At 29.8% G+C, this 18,068-nt stretch overlaps 1 protein-coding gene across 2 annotated transcripts in view; it reads right to left on the reverse strand.

Annotated features, from left to right (window-relative positions):
* Positions 1 to 11,947: 11,947 nt before the first annotated feature.
* Positions 11,948 to 18,068, reverse strand: part of LOC129953431 (plexin-B) — a 28,698-nt gene continuing 22,577 nt past the window's right edge. For both annotated transcript variants that reach the window (XM_056066666.1, XM_056066667.1), the window contains exon 12: positions 11,948 to 17,435. The gene's annotated coding sequence lies outside the window, so the exon portion shown is untranslated. The remainder of the gene's footprint in view (positions 17,436 to 18,068) is intronic.

Genomic DNA, 18,068 nt, shown 5'->3' on the forward strand with positions numbered 1-18,068 from the left:
AGTGATATACGAACAACTGAGTCCAACATAACATTTTTAAGAGTCTGCAAGCTAAATTGTGAGTGGATCTTGAAAGCAGCCACACAGGTTTATAGAAAAATTGAAAGAGGAGGGAGAAAACAGTGGGGCTGCTCAGAGAACACAATGAATAATCCGTAATATTTTTGGCCATTGTGGGAAAATCGTTTGTTTTTAATACACTTTTCAGATAAGCTGATGCTTCGATAGTACCTCAGTTATGTAGTTCTTAAATCTATTGATAGTTCTGTTTCTTAATGTACATACTCCAACATAAATATATACGTATGCACATGCTTTTTTATCTTAAATCAAATGTCCATTTTATTTAAGAACATGAAATCCAAACAGGCTTCCCAAAATCTATCAAAACTAAAGAAATATATTCATCAAATTCTCAAGAATATCTCCAAAACATCTTTTAGCTTTTTGCTAGTTTGATTACGCCGGGTACTCCATTCCCTTTAAAAAGTTATGTTTTAAATCGCATACAAAAGTAAAGTTAAGCTTTGATGATGCCGTTATTATCAAATGTTAAACTTGACTTTTAAACGTTAAATAAGTTGGTTCAAGTTATTTAAAAAAAATATATATATAGTTAAATGCGATTATTTGGATCCCACTGTTTATACCCTCCGGCATTTCTCAGACGTTCACGTCATTGGTCATCCACTATCCATTAATGCTTAGTTGTATCTTACGTTGACAGAATACCAACGGGAAAAGTTAAATTAAGAATCAAATTAACCTACCGAAGAGCATACTTTTTTTTTTGAAATTCGGACAAATAGCCAGCTTTCTTGATCCCCCATATCTTACAGAGATTGTCCCAGAACTCTGGACACCCAATAAAGAAACGAGCGTAAAAGATTGAAGTGTTTACATCTGATAGATATTGTAGATTTGAATTTTAATTTCAATATTTAATAAATCAACATCGGTGGCCTATTTTACCACAATACAAGTAATATCTGCGTTCAAATTTAGATTTTTGTTTCACTAAATGCAATTTCTCAATTCACGAAATTATGGCATACAAAAATACATAAATAAATTGGGTGCCGCAACAGTCCGTTGCGAACCAGAGCCTAGTGACTTACAACTCTCAACCATTCCTGTGTGCGAGTACTGTTGCCAACTAATTTAAGAAAGAACTTTTTCATGACAAGAATTACTTTTGAAGGATTTGTCAATTCCTCGCAAGTGGCAGTACCCGCGAAAATTGAACAAAATATTAGTATTTTGTGTGAGATACAAAATTTGAAGTCAAAATCTTTCTTTATTCTCCTAATTCTTGAGTCGAAAACTAAATTATCAACAATAGTATGCATATAATAAAATATGTTTGATATACAAATCTGTTTTTGTTTCCGAGATTTTTAATTGAAAACAAAAGTGTACCAACTTCAACTTTGAAAGTTTTTATTTCTTATATAAGAAACAGATTTTTAGTTTTTTCTAAGACCATTATCTTACGTTGACCAAATTAAGCACAAAATAGAATCATTTTGAAGTCTACACCTTCATTTTGCCTGTCACATTTTTATAAGAGTTTCAAGCCAACGTTTTTAATTTAAGTTTAATTTAAGTCAAAAAACAATTTTCACCAACTTTAAGAATTTTCTCAAAATTTTACTGAGTGTTGAAAACAATATTTTTCATAATATGAAATAAGTTTGAAAGGTATAGTTTTAATTTTCAACTACATCTTTAAATCGAAAATCAATGTTAACCAATTTTTAGTAGGAAAACCCGTCAATTCGATTTTTCTCAAAATGTTACCAGGTGTCAAAAACCTTATTCTTCATTCCATAATCAAATCAACTGACAACTTTTTTTGAAAAACACGAAGACCTACAAAAACATTACAAAACTGATATGAAATGACTTAAGTAGTAACAAAGTAAAATATTGACTTAAATTTTTTTATCTCACACAAAATATTGTTATGGATATTTTGTTAAAGTTTAAAACAAGGATAATCGACAGAAAGAATGGGAAGTTATCAGTGTGGGCCGTATCCCAGTCTCTTTTTTTCTCTGACTATTTAACTAAATTCAATGTTATATTGAAGAGAATTTTTTACAAAGACCAGTTTTGTTTTAAATCTCAGATTCAGATGAGCCTTATTTCGACTCGGAGTTTAAGTAAGTTTATAAAAAATCTTTTGAACAAAAAAAATTGTTTTATTTAATTTTAATTATATACACGGTCAACACCAATCTGGTATTTCAGCGTACATGGGTTAACTACCATCACCGTTGTGATTTTTTAAGTACCCAGTACCGGGTCATGGTAATTTAAAAAAGCAGTACCCATTACTTGATACTATTCGTAAGCCATGAAAGATATTTGCTTTTGGTTAACAGCTTGGTGTAGTAATTCAAGTGTAATACCAAAGAAAAAAGTGCGTAGTGACATATATGTCCGAGAAACGTCATTGGTAGATATTGAAGAGACATACATTCAAAGCATAGACTCATTACAACTTGAGATGAATAATATTCCTAAACAAGATTGCTACACATTTATGGATATTGCAGTGGAGATAATGCGGAAAGGTTTGTATAGCTGAACAAAACAGTAGAAAAGATGTAGAACAAAATAAGGTAAGAAATTAGTAATAGTATTTTTATTCTTTTAAATTCCTATAAATATTAATTACAATATTCTTGAATGAATTTTGAACTAAACTAATTTTTTTATTGAGAGTTCTAATGTTAGAGATAGATTCTCTCACATATATTTTTAATAGTTAAATTCCAATTTATTCTTTAAGTTTAATGATTTTTCTTTTTGATTGCGAAATATATGTACGAATTACACTTTAAAAAGTAAGACCAGTCTTGCTTTTCATTTTGAATGTACGAGTATTTCAATTTGTATTTGAAATAAAATTACCTTGCACAAATTAAAAAAAAGTGCTTTCTCAAATTAGCCGTTCGGATTCGGCCTAAAACTGTAGGTCCCCTCCATTCCTGACAACAGTACTCGCACACAGGAATGGTTGAGAGTTGTAAGTCACTAGGCCCTTGTGCCCAACGGACTCCTGCGCCACCCAATTTATTTATTTTTGTTTATAATTCTCTGCAAACCGTAAACGATTAGTTCTCGCAAATCCACGAAATCAAATTTTTTCTCAATAAATACTTCCTTCGAAGAATAAAAAAAAAACATGGTTAACACCTATTTCATGAAATAAAATGTACTTATACATGTATAACATTGACATTTTTTTTTCAAGTTATTTTATTTACAGGTTGGTGGCAAGGAGTGTTTTCCTTAAAAAAATAAATTCATTAAATAATCTTATATTATAAAAATGAAACGCAAAATGTGTTGGTAAGTGCATAACTCAACAAAATGAAGTTCATATTAAATTACAAGCATTCACTATTGTCTAAGCAAAGCAGGTGTGTTCCTAACGTCAAAGATCACATCTATCAAGACAGTGTGCGTTGGAGCACAAAATACATTATTGGAGGAGTTTAATGTCGCGTTCCGAAACTCATGTGTCTTATGAATTACTTTCGGCACGGAAGATAGAATGCATCAGTCTGAGTTGCAAAATGAACAATCTGGAAACATATTCTCTAAACAACTCATTGACATTGTTGATGGCAAATTTCCTATAGAAATGTTGACTGGTAAAAGTTTTTGTCAACATAATCAAAAGATGAACTTATTTAGAAGGTGTTTTCAGATGTTTCTCAAACTTACAGAAACCATGATTGGTTGAGCGAACTTTCAATATTCAAGAACAAATTAAAGGCGAATCGAATATATATTATTCAGTAGATTCGGCTACTAACCAAGATGATATAATTAACTATCCACTGGAATTTTTAAACTCGCTGGATTTGCCAGGATTGCCACCTCACAATCTTCATTTAAAGGTTGGATCAATAGTTATAGTGCTGCGAAATATCAACCTACCGCGTCTTTGCAACGGTACACGGTTAGCGATAAAAAAAAGTTATTAAACAATTTGATAGAAGCAACTACACTCAAAGGAAAGTATAAAAATTTTCTCATACCGCGCATTCCAATGATTCTGACAGATGTGATATTTGAGTTTAAACGACTACAGTTTCCATATTTCCATAAACAAGTCCCAGAGGCAATTTGTGGTATTAATCTAGACAATCCATATTTCTCACATGTATGTTGCCTGTCCCCGTGTTGGAAAACCATCAGATTTGTTTGTCTATACGCCAAGTAATCAAATAAAAAACATCGTATATCACAATTCACTGCAACGATAGTAAAACTGATTTCTGTTAATAATTATGATTTACATGATTTACAATTACTTACTTTTAAATCCTTATATATGTTCCATTTAATTATTTTTATTAGCAACGCCCTATCACCAGGTTGACGGTTCTGTTCAGGATTATTTTTAACAACGACTATAAAATACGTAGAAACAAAAAACTGCCACATTACAAATCCTTATGACAGGACGAGTCTGTCGGGTCCACTAGTAATTAAATAAGATTAAGTCTATAAAAAACATTTTTTGAGTTCGATATCAATGCGTAGCTTTGCATACTCTATGGGTAACGCAAGTTACCCATTATAAAATCTAACGCATTTTTCCACTTTTTTTCATATAACTGGTCGTATTTGTAACAAAAAAAGAACTCTTTCACGTTCACGGTGTTGGAAGTCTGGTCACAATAGCTTTAGAAAAGTCATTGAATAGTGTTGGAATTAAAGTACACAAGGTACCTTTTGTATGGATCGTACAATAACGTTTGTGCCACCTTATCGGTTGTGTTTTATCCGTAGAAACGAAAATCTTATCGTCGTCGTAAAAATGACAACTTTCATATATGGCTCGTAAAAATAATTGTTTCATAGCGTGTATTCATGGGATACTTTTCAATAAAGGATGAAAACTGTGAATTGCTTACCTTCTAAAGTGTATGTCACAAGCCAAATTCATCTTTGCTAAGCCCATATTGAACTTATTTTACTATTGCCAGTTTTTAATTTTTATTGTCAAAATGGTTCCTAATATATTCTTTTTATTGCAACATAACTTGTATCTTATTTTTATTTCTTTTGTAGCAATGTTTTGCCAAATATTCTTTTTATCTCAAATATTCTTTTTACTAATTACGTCGCTTCACATTTTTCATTTTTTTTTCCTTCTCTTACTGCCATTTTTACGAGCGCAGCTTACGGCCGGCATAAGGGGGGTCTCTGGCGGTAACATGGATAACGGATTAAAGTCGTGTTATTTAAACGCACAGAGTCTTTTCAATAAATTAGGGGTGTTAAGATGTGGACTCGAAGATACGAGTAGATGTCATTTCTGTGTCTGAAACCTGGTTTCAGCCAGACAGAAGTGATGACTTCTATTGTTTGAAGGGTTTTTGGGCCGAGCCGATAGGAGGTTTTCTTCTGGTGGAGGCGCCACAGAGTGGGGCACCTTGTATGGGAGAGCGGACAAAACTCTATAAAATCTAAAGTTATGAACCGATTTTGATGAAATTTTCAGGAATGATAACGAAAATTCCGCTCATTTCCACACCCACTTAAAGAGAAAATAGCTTTTTTGAGAACATATATGAAAACAAAGAATTGTTTACCAAACTTAACGTATGTATATTACGAATAAAATAATAAATAGCAAAAAAGGCATTGTAAATTACTTAAAATTCAGTTTTAAAATGCTTGAAAGTGGATGGTTCTGTGTAAAACAAATGTTTTCCAAGGATAAAATATTGCATTTATAATGATATAGATAGTGTTGGCGTTTTCAACGCTTATCGTTTGATTTATTAAAGAATACATACAAAATAATTAATTAAAAAAAAAAATCATTTAATCTTAATAAGCTATCTTATCTTAAATAAATTCAAATTCAAATTAGTTCAAATAAACTTAATTTGATGTGAGCAAATCTATGAACTTTTAATGGAAGGTATTTCTGATGGACATTTATTTATTAAATCCCTGGTACCATTAAAACTTGTTCAACGAGAAAATGAAGAACGAATTTGGAAAAATATTCGACCATTCTTAACCCATCATTGACCAGCTCCTCAAATTCCCCATATACCAAATCGTTTAGAGAAACATTGGAAAATACGTATTGATATTGTCTTACAAAGAAGTGGGACTGCAAACTCTTGGAAATAACCAAAATAGATGAAAGCTAAACTTGTTGATATAATTCTGTTAACTCAGTGCTGGGTTAATTAAGGGTTTTTTCACATAAGCGTCGTTTTACCATATAAGATCGTCAGAACTGGTAAAAAGGCATAAATATAAAATTCCATAATCTAAATTATTAATTTATTGTTATTTTTTATATGACTTCCCAACCTAAAATTACTCTAAAAACCGCATCATGACGTATCCGGATGATATTTTTATTGGAATATGTTGCTGAGACCTAACACTATCTATTGAAAAGTAGTCAAAACCTTATGCGAACTAAAAAAATCACTGAAATAGAGTGTTTCTTCTTCAAAAAATACCTTATCCAATTTTTTTTTTCAAAAAATAACATACGGTATTATTTTACTATTTATTTCAATCATGTTAACAGAAAAAATTGTTTAAAAATTTCAAATTTCACAGTATACTGATCATTTAAGGAATACTAATATTTTATCATTTTTCACGACATTTGAACATTGAGCGAAAATCTACTGGTTTACAATTTTTTTTTTGAAAAATGGTTTTCATTTTCTGATTCTACAACCAATTAACTATAAGAAACACTTTTTGTTTTAAAAAAAAATCCTACTTTCAGAAATATAGGTTTTGTCCGCAATTTCCCCACTGTGCACCGTGCTATCAATTAAAAAAAAACTTGTTTTAGGCTCAAAAAATGCAATACAAAAAAACTAGGGTTAAGTCCGAAAAGGAAAATACTTTTTTCTATGACTTAAAGTTGTGTCCTCGCCTTAATATTTAAAACATGTTCTACTGAGACCCCTACCTAGCTGTAATAAAAGATCAGAAGGAAATTCGTGCTGCGGTAATAGAAAGTCGCCCCTAAAAGATATTTTAAAAAGATCGTGGCGAAATGGATAGAGATCTATTTATCTGGGTATGTACACTAATTATTGCTTTGGAATTATTGTTCTTAAAATACTAATAATGTTATTATTTAGGAGATTCTGGCCTTCCTCTGCAGCCCTACTTGTTAACAGCATTCAGAAATTCAGATGCCAATCCTAGAAAAACATTATTCAGTTTATTGCACGCAAAAGCTCGAAACATTATAGAAAGAACCATTGGGCTTTTTAAAAGCCGGTTTCTCCAGAAAAGGCAATAATAATAGTGAACGATGCTTTTGCCTTGCATAATATCACCCGTAGATACAACGTAGCTCATCCGGAGACGATAGAAATAGAAAATATTAACTTGCAGGACATACCAGTCAAACCATTTCAAAATGAAATTTCCAACAACAGCCAAGAAGCTTCTAGAGTCAATATAAGTGATTGAATTATAGAAAAAGTATTAATAAACAAAGCCTTTTGACTTTATTTTACTTTATTCATGTTTTCATATAAAGGTACACTTGGGTAAAATTAAATGATAATTTATCACAGCATCACATTAGGTATAAATAGTTGTGAACTTTTCAAACATAAATACAAAAAAAGATACATATGTATATATCTACATATGAATATTGGGTCACATTTTAACTTATAAAATAATAAATATAAATAAATAAGATAAATAAAAAATCACTTTATTAAAAAAATAAGATACATAAATAATCAAATAAAGCAAGAACCCAAAACAAATGTAGAATTAATTTCATACAAAAGAGATTAATTATAAACTTACTTCAAACAGCCTTTTACATTTGTAATAACTTTTTAAGCTTTATTTCAATGTTTTCTTTGTGACGTTGATTCTTTCAATATTTTCCGAAAGATTGTTTTTAATTGATTTCGATACCTCTAAAAGATCTGCCTGGGTCCCAGTCTGAGTTTGCAACAATTTGAATCGTTCAGAGTCGCTTGCATTGGAATTGTTGATTCCTGATGATCTGTTAAAACTTGGCAGGGAACTTTGTTGTGCAGTTTCCAACAACAGCCAAGAAGCTCAGCGAATCAGAAATGGATTGCTAGAGTATATATAAGTGATTAAATATATAGAAAAAGCCAAACCAAAGGTGCATTTAGGTAAAATTAAATGATAATTCTAATTTTCTATTTGTATGTAATGTATCTATTTTGATTTCATAATTTTGTCTGATATACCTAGCAATTTCTGAAAATACTTTTAAATTGATAGCGATACCTTGAAAAGATCTGCCTGGGTCCCAGTCTGAGTTTGCAACAACTTGAATCGTTCTAATCCCTTGCATGTGAATTTTGTATTCCTGTAGATCTGTTAAGTCCACTATAGACCAAATCTTGGAAAAAACCCAGGAGCTTCAAATCGATACCCACCATTTCTTTATCGATTTTAAAGTCGCGTACAACAGCGTCCGTAGTTTTGGCATACCTGTCAAACTTATCCGTTTGTGCAGAATGACGATGGAGAATTCACGCTGCTCTATCAAGGTCGGAAAAGATCTCACCGATGCATTTGATGTCAAAAAATGTTTTAGACAATTCGATGCACTGTCATGCGACTTCATTAATATCGTTCTGGAAAGAATTGTGCAAAACTCAACCGTCAACACTAGAAGCACAATTTTCCAAAGGTCCATCCAACTACTCGGATACGCATATGATATTGACATAATTGGAAGATTAAAGCGTGATGTCAGTGGAGCGTTTTTGAGCATTGCGACGGAAGCGAAGAAGATGGGTTTAGTGGTCAATGAGGGCAAGACCAAGTATATGCTGTCGTCAAAACAAGACATTGAACAATGACGTCTTAGACAAAACGTCACCATGGACAGTTATAACTTCGAGGTAGTTAATTACTTTGTCTACCTAGGCACCGCTATGAACACAGACAACGACATTAGCACTGAAATCAAACGAAGAATAACTCTTGAAATCTTGAAATCGCTGCTTCTTTGGACTTAGAAGGCAATTGAGAAGAAAAGTCCTCTCTCGAACATCTAAAAGCACCATATATAAGACACTCATCATCCCGGTTCTCATTTATGGAACTGAGGACTGGAATGCTTCGAGAGAAATATTCTTCAGGTACGTATAGATGGAGAATGGAGGAGAAGATATAACGACGAACTGTACGGGCTGTACAGCGACACTGACCTAGTTAGCAGAAATAAAGTCCAACGGCTTTGATACAAGTCATCATGTAAATAGATGATTCTTGGCCATGGTCGCCCTCCGTTACACTTTGCACCAATAAGTTTTGTTCAACGTGTTCACATTCCCCAAGGTTATTACTAATCTCTTGTTGAAGTTGTTCAGAATTAGTCGTCACATCGTATGAAACTGAAACCTTTGAATTTATGCCAAAGCAATTCCCTTGTGGATTAACTACTTGGCTCAGACTAAGCAGACTGTTTGCTCCAAAGAAGACAAAGGTATCTGGCAGTAGCTGTGGTATTTTTTTTATTTTTGTTTAAGTTTTAGCTTCCAGCAAAACCAAACCTATTTTCAAATATATAATTTTAATGGAAACGAAAAAATGTATCAACAAACCTTATGCCAAACTTTTGCTAAACGAAGGTCCAAGAGTGTTCAGTTTTTCTGCATAACTTTACCAGTAATCTTTGTGATTCCTTTTTGATGAACCGAATATTCCTATGCACCTAGCCATATCGGGATTCGTTTTCATCCATTGGACCAGCCTTATTTAATTTGTAATTTCTTTTTTACTAATAATATAAAAAACTATTTTAATCATTTATTTTAACAAACAAACACAAGACTCTGAATTCGATAAAGTTATCACTAAATATTTTGATTCGATACAATTTGACGTTTTGGGCCTTTACATTGGTCGCATTCACAAAGCTATTGGCTACGTTGTCAAGGAATGGGTAAATCTAACTACAAAAGTAGTTGAAATTTCCCCTCCGACGTAGTGTAAAAAATTCGTCTACAAAGTTAGTGGAGAATGATTTTGACGTTTCAGAATCAATTCAGAATTCAAAATGAAATAAATTCAAAAATAAATAATTAAATACAAATATAAATCATTCAAAGTGTGTCTTAAATTTGATTTTAATGAATTTAAAAACACAAAAGATAAGTTAAAGTTATCAAATCAAAAATGTTTCTTATTTTATATATTTGCATTTGTTCCTGATTGACTAGCTTTGTAGTGTAGTTTTGCATTCACAAGTTGAATTTTGACTACGTAGAACGCGACCATTAGCGAACATTCGCTAATGATAATTCAGCGAGAACCATGTTCGATAATGTTTTGACATTTGCAGCGAATTTAATTTAAGCGAATCGATACTCACAATACAAAGTTATCGAATTCGCAAGTTTTTAAGCTCGCTTCGCTACCCATAGTGTGTGCCTATTAAGGCCCAACTATAATAGGCATAGCAAACATAAGCTTATGTCAAAAACCCAACGAAAATTCACTTTAGTTTGTGAAATTACTGCGATAGCCATAATGCAATTTTGCTCACGTATCTACAAGTCAGATTTTACTTATTCGGCGAGCGACTGGGATCGCTCTTGCTTTAATTAGCTTTAGTTAACGAAACTGAGAAAAATTGAACGAAACGGAGCTAGACTTCATTATGTTCACTCGTATTGAGATTCTTTGTATTCGCACGTTTACTTATGCGCGCATATGCTAACTTATGCCTATTTTAGTTGAGCCTTTAGAATTCTTTATTACCCTTCGTTTTTCCCTGTCATTACATTGAGCAATAATAATAAAACCAATGCATGCCCATCGATACCTTCAATGAAACCCCTCCTTGTTCTCTCATGCTCCCACTTGACTTCATGGCATATAGGAATACAAAACCCTTTTTGGTGCTTGTTTATAAAAAAAATCAGCATCAGAAGAGGTAAAAAAAGTCAGGACTGAGGGTAGGAAGCTTTTTTAAGAAAAATTATAAGGTATGGTATTTAAGATCCATGATATGACCGACGCTCATACTTACTTGCAGGGATATAAACCAATACAATTATTGCATTAACATTGTTTTATTTAAAGCACAATTTTTTTTTATTGTAAGTTGCTGATCAACGAATCTCTTTCAAACAATGAACCCGTGCTGCGATTCGTAAACAATGTAACCTATTTTAAACCACGAACAATTTCTTACAGACTTTAACCTAAAATACTGTTTACTTCGTTACAAACCAAACTAAATAATCAATAATACTTAAATTATTTTAGCAAAATAACTTAAACAATTTTGTATTAGAAGAACTCAAATAATAGTCCTAAAGTTAAATCGCTAAAGTAGTTTTCCCATAACTTTGTCATCTCCCACCAGTACCGAAAACAATAAAAATGCAAAATAGCGATTTAACAAGTTTTTTTTTTTTAAATCAGTTGATATGATTTAAACGATGTTGGAAAAATTGGCGAATAAATTAGTTTTTAAGCTTATATAGGTTTGTAGAGTGATTGGTAGGAGATGCACCAAGAGGCATAGATTTGTTGGTTACGTTAATATAAGAAAAAAAAAAAGTATATGAAGGGAGAGAAGGTAAGGCTAGAGGGGAAAACAGACTAACAAATATTTAAAAATAACGGTAACACTAACAGAGTCATGTTTTATTATTTTTAAAAGCCTGAAACAATAATTTTATATTTAACATTTTTCTATATTTATTTTATAAAGTTGGTTGAGTGAAAAGTTTTTGAAAAAATAAATGCAATCAAAACTAAAGAAGGAAAGGGAAAACAAAAAAGGTTTTGTTTTTTAGGAAATAGTAGTTTATTTTTGGTGCAGCTTATACCAATAGCCCCTTATTTGTACGAGTAGTTATATTTTGTCTGTGTAGCTTGAAAAATAATATAAAATACAATTGTAAGAGACTTCATCTGATAAGTTATTTCTTTCTTCTGAAGAAGTACGTATATTTAATAAGTTTCATCCTTATGCTAAGAGATACAATAAAAAAAATAATCAAGTTTAATATTTTTACAGATATATGATCGTTTTTATTGCTAATATTACTGGACTGTAATTTATTAAATTAATGTGTAGAGATACATTCATATACATACAAATTTTCACATTTATTTATATATGTTTATATGCGTTTATATACACACATGTATACAAATATATAATGCATATATATAAATACATATGAATAAATTCATATTATACACATACGCACACATAATATACTTATAGCTGTATACTTATTTATATGCATTTATTTATGCAAATAAGAATATACCGTATGTCCTACTTAGAATATGGTACTATTTTGTAGTTATTCTCCACAGTTCTTGTCTTGATTTTTATATATTTTTTCTTTATAATTAAATGAGTTTGTTTTCTTTTTATTAAAATACATATTCGTGTTTTAAGCTTACTATGCTTTAGTTTAAAATTTGAAGATTTTTTGTAAAACACATAAATATGATACGAAAATGTATGCACATTACACATACTTTTAATTTATTAGATTTTTAAAACCAGTCTAATATTGTTCATTTATCGTTTAAAATGCCTTTTTGTTTTTCATCTACATATTTTTTATATATCAAACTTTTATGTACAATCTTTAAATTAAATAATTTTACATTCTTGTCCTGTTTTAAAAAGGATGAATACAATAGGCGATAATTTCTATGTATAGTATACATATATTTAGTAATTGGTACTCGGTGCACCTGCATCGAAAAGCTAAAGGGAGTAAGTTGAGTTAAGATAATACAAAAATCATATGGGAAGAGCCTTTTCCTCCGTAAAGGAGAGGTGAAATTTATAAACAATTGATTTAGGGCAGGCAAACAAATTAAAAAATGACTGCAGCACCTTCAAAGAGACATAAGCAAGAGACAGATTCTATAATTTTGGTTTTAAATAAAGTAGTTTGAGTAAAAATTTTGTGAAAATTATTTTTTAAATTTCAAACTACATATTAAAATTTCATGTTATTAAGTATAACTTTTAATTTTAGAATGAAATTCTAATTGATTTTAAATAAAAACTGAAAACTATTTTCTAAATGTATCCTTGTTGTTCAGAAATAGAAAACAATAAAAAAAACTCTATATGTGTTCTTTCATAGCATAGTATACGGTTTTTTTAAGCAATACAAAAATGTCAAGTTTAAAAATTTATTTTTCACAAACTATTCACTGAAACTACTTGATGTAAAAAATTAATTAATTAGGAATTCGTTTTTTTCTTTTAAAATCTGTAGATGTTACCGTTATTTTCAAATATTCTTTTTTTTTAAGTAATCCCTACCTCCTAAACGAGGAGGAATAGACCGCCTCACATACGATTTTTATTGTCTTAACGCTAAATACTCGCTCTAGTCTTTTGGTGGACCTTACATCAATCATTATGTATAATATGTATGTTGATACAGTGTTACAAAATAGAAGCAATCTTCGCCTACAACTTCTATTGCTGTTTACGGAAAGAGTAAAAAAAATAAAAAAAAATACTTATCTACTCTCCATAGTTCAAGAAAAAAAAATAACACATACAACTGTCAACAAAACAACAGGAAGTAATTATAAAAATCTTAGATGGAAAAAATATTGAAAACGAAGGGGATCAATATAAAAAGTCATCTTAAGGTTTATGATTACAAAATTAATGGTATTCTTCACTTTTCAAGTTATATGGCAAAGGGGCAAAATGCTTCTATGCTACCAAAAATAAAGGATTTTAACCATATAATAACTCTATTAAAAAAAAAATAGTACCACTCCTGAATTGTTTCTATTATTTTTTCAAGAGCAAAACTGTAGAAAATACTTTTCAGAATTTTAATAATAATTTCCGTTTGGATAAACAATTTTATATCGTATTCTTTCCTTAAGATATAAAGAATTGTTAAGTATTCTTTTTTGTTGGTACTCTTCCCGTACGCTTTAAATACCAATAGAAGTTGTAGGCAAAGGATGTTACTATCATTTTTATTCAACAGTGTATATACGAACGCCACAGAACACAATAGGTTCCTGAGGTAATTTTTAGCCAAAAAACATATCAGTAAAATTGTTCGCTTCCTGTTCCTTTTCGAGTTATAACGGTTTTTTATGATTTTTGGAATTATTTTTTTAATTGGCTTTCTAAACTATTTTGTTTTACTTTTAAACGATATATTTTTACTTCTAATTACATAATTTTTGTAAGATCCTTATTTGTTTTCTTGTTAAAACCATGTATTTTTTAAAACAAAAATTCAATTTAACGTACATATTTTATGAGAAGAGTTATAAACCAATTGATAAAAACGTCACAAAAACAAATGACAAAGTTGTCATTAATTTTATTGAAATAAATTCTGAATCTATTTTTTTTTTTGTTAATATTATGTTTTAAATCTGTAATTAACTTATTGTAAACAAAAATTGAAATAGTTCGAGCTGGAAAGCACATCAAAAAAGGGTTAAAACTAGAAAAGGAACTGCAACGATCTCAGAAAATCAGATCTTCTGTGGCGAGGACTTTGGGAGATCCTGTATATAGACGGATTAAAAAAAAAAAACATAAGTCTTGAATTTTAAGTGCAACTAGTCTTTTGATTTGAACTTAGTGAAATAAAACACCTTAAAAAATTCAGATTAATATTAAGACTCCACTTATTGTGTTTTTCTATTTTGCATTTAAATTGTATGTAAGTTTAAAAATGTTTCTTTTCGTCTTTTGTCTTAAGAAATTAAAATTGTTTTCGGAAAGGTCTTAATTTTTTTCAAGAAAACTTTCTAAAGTTATAAAAGGATAAAGTGAAGTTAATGAATAATTCTACTTTTTTTGCGATTAAAATCTTGAAATTGTGAATGGTAATATGCAACTAGATAAAGAGACTGCAAGTGTCATGTTAAATAAATATTTTCACCTCATAGGTTTTATATTAAAGAAAAAAATATGTTGTGATTAAAAAATGAAAAATAATTATGGACTCCACTTTAATTAAATTTATTTAAGAAAAGGTGACACTTATCAAAATGACCAAAACACCTGTTAAATTGTGTGCGAAATAGAAAAACACAATGAGTGACCAATCTAAAAAGCTGAAATTTGAACAGGTGTCAAATCATCAAACCGTTTCCAAAACGCTATTAGCAAGGCATCTCAGATTTTTTGAATCAGTGCAATCTATACACATGTATATGTTTAAATATATTTTATTTTTATAACTAATCCATATACATGTATATATTTAAATATATTTGTATATTTATATATAAATATATATATATGTATACGCAGTGAAGAAAAAGTAATTACTTTTTACATATTTGGATTTTATATAAAACTCACATATTTAAAACATTATCTGTGATTAATTTACATTTTATAATTCCTTTATCTGTTTTGAATAAATCGTAAGAGAAATTGTTTAGTAAATAGGCTTAAAAAACTCTATATAAAGGCTTTGCAATTGAAGCCTACTAAGACCCTAAAGCTTACAAAGAGTAAAGTCAGAGAATTTTACATAGTGCATGAAGTTGAAATAGTGCAAGACATGCAGAGTCTCATGTTTGAATTCACCCCTATCAAGCTAACTAATTGGAGAGGAATTTTATCCGATTTTTCCGCATCGTACGAATGGGTATGATCGTAACCGATACACAAATCGAAGAAATCTCCGAAATAAAGTTTAATGGTGTTTATATACAATTTTTGTTCCAATTTTCGCTGAAAACAAAACACTGCGGATATTAATTAATTCCCTATGCAATAGAAAGATGAATGGTAATGGTGAGCAAGTGTTGCAGAGAAAAGTTATGTTAGTTTTCTTTGAATGTATTGTTTTTCGTGACTTTAATTGAGATTATTATAAATATTCTGGAAATAGAAAAAAAGGTCTCGACCGGCAGTTGATGCTCTGAATTATTTGTAATTATTTATTTTTACATTTTATTTGTTTTTTTAGTTTTTTGTGTTGAGTGTTTATGCAATAAGTGTATTTTCAGTTTATTTCTCTTTGAATAATTTGTATTTATTTTTTATCAACTAAGTTTTTGAAATAATAAAATTAGGCAATAAAGCTTCTTAGTATTTCATTTACGCTTTTGAATTAATGAAAAAAATAATCTGATTTTTAAGTCATGTAATCGTTGACAAATTGTAAAATGTCAAATTATATGTTGGTAAAAGTCAATATTTATTCTCGGAATCAGTTAGCAAGAACGCTCAAAATATTCCGATTCCGATCAGACCTTTTTCCACGATAGGGGGGTTTTAAAATACCCAACATTCTCCGAGTGCTGAATAATCTAAAAATATAAAACAATATAGAACTAAAATAAAAAACATTTAAAACAAACCAGTACTCTAGAACGACAGGCTTCTGCCGATGTGTATTTCAAGAATGTAAAAATACTTTTAATTAATAAACTAGGCTTCAGTGTGAAAAATTTAGTATTTTGCTATAAATTAAGCCATTTAATACTTAATTGTGAACTAAAGTCTTCATATTCTTTTGTACGGCTCTTTTAACAATTTATTTTCAAATATCTTATTTTTAAGAAACATTATCTTTTCGTGATTGTTTTATTTATTATCTTCAGTTCATGGAATTACAAAATATAAATGTAAATGATTTACAGATAATATTTTGAATGTATATAAATAGAGTGTTTATATAAAATCTTAACATATAAAAAGCGTTCATATTATTTTGTTCGTCACTGTATGTTATGCATGTATACATGTTTAATATAATCAAGAAAATTGATAGAACAAGGAAATATAATTGCCTTAGTAAAATTGGTTTGAAAATTTTTCAGAGAACATAATTATAAATACCTAGAAAACGATTGTATTTAAGAAGTAAAATTAATAAAAAATCATAGATAAGATAGATGGACATTTTCAGAATGAAATTATACTGTTCATGTAACTTTCCTTTTTTGTGGAAGAAAGTAAGCGGTTTCGTAAAGTAAAATATTTTTCGTTTACAAAAATATCACAATATTAAAAAAACTTGTAAAAATAGTATAACATAATTTGTGAGTAAAAACCAAACATACTTTGCTTATATTTTGTTTGTGTGTTGCTTTGGATGAAAATCAATTCTACTTAGAAAATATTTGTATTTTTTTCTTTGTTTTTGAATTAATATGATAAATGCTAACAAATACGAGATTAAAATAAGTGTATTGTAAATGAATAAATACAAAATAAATCAAAATAGAATTCAATTAAAATTTTAAAACTAAACATTTAAAATCGGCAGAGGTTCTTAATTGATCCTTTATGGCAACGGCTACTCCAGCATTAGATGATGTGTTGTACATGTTATTGGGAGCTGACATTAAGGGAGTGATCTCAATCAAGCTGTTGTTGTCATTGTAAATAAGATTTAAGTCTAATGTATCACCTGTCGAAGGAATAATTGTTAGAAGAAAAAATGCGTATTTTTAATTGAAAAAAAGAAGTCTACTAACAGAATGCACCGTCATCCGAACCAACTACAATAATCGGACAATATTACAGAAACTGGGAGTTGTCAGAGATAACACAAATATATATGGGATTTATACTTTCAAGAGCAACGCGAGAAAAGAATATAAAATGTAGTAAGCTCTTTTCAGCACTTCTCATCAAAAAAGAAAGCTTTTCTAAAATGTATGTGGTGGCACGGTAATATTTTGTGAATATACATACACATAGTCCAAAAAGTCTCCGTACAAAGTCCATGTTTGACAAATATGCTCGAAGAGACAGTCACGAATGCCGAGGAAACTTTAATTTTCTATTCAGTTATGTCTTATTTTCGAATTTTTTTCACCAGCCTATTTTAAAGAATTAATGTTTTGCCAAATTACTTTTTCCACTGCATTTTACAAGGCATAGAATAAATAAATAAACAAAATCCACTGTTTGATATTTTTTTTTCAAATCTTATTAAACATCATCATTACTAATTGATTTTTTTAATAAATTACGAGTTCCGATCATTGTCGTATTCATGAAAATGTAGCGAAAGATTGAATTTATATTTTTTTTAATC

Source organism: Eupeodes corollae, chromosome X (genome assembly GCF_945859685.1).
Source record: "Eupeodes corollae chromosome X, idEupCoro1.1, whole genome shotgun sequence".
Taxonomy (NCBI): domain Eukaryota; kingdom Metazoa; phylum Arthropoda; class Insecta; order Diptera; family Syrphidae; genus Eupeodes; species Eupeodes corollae.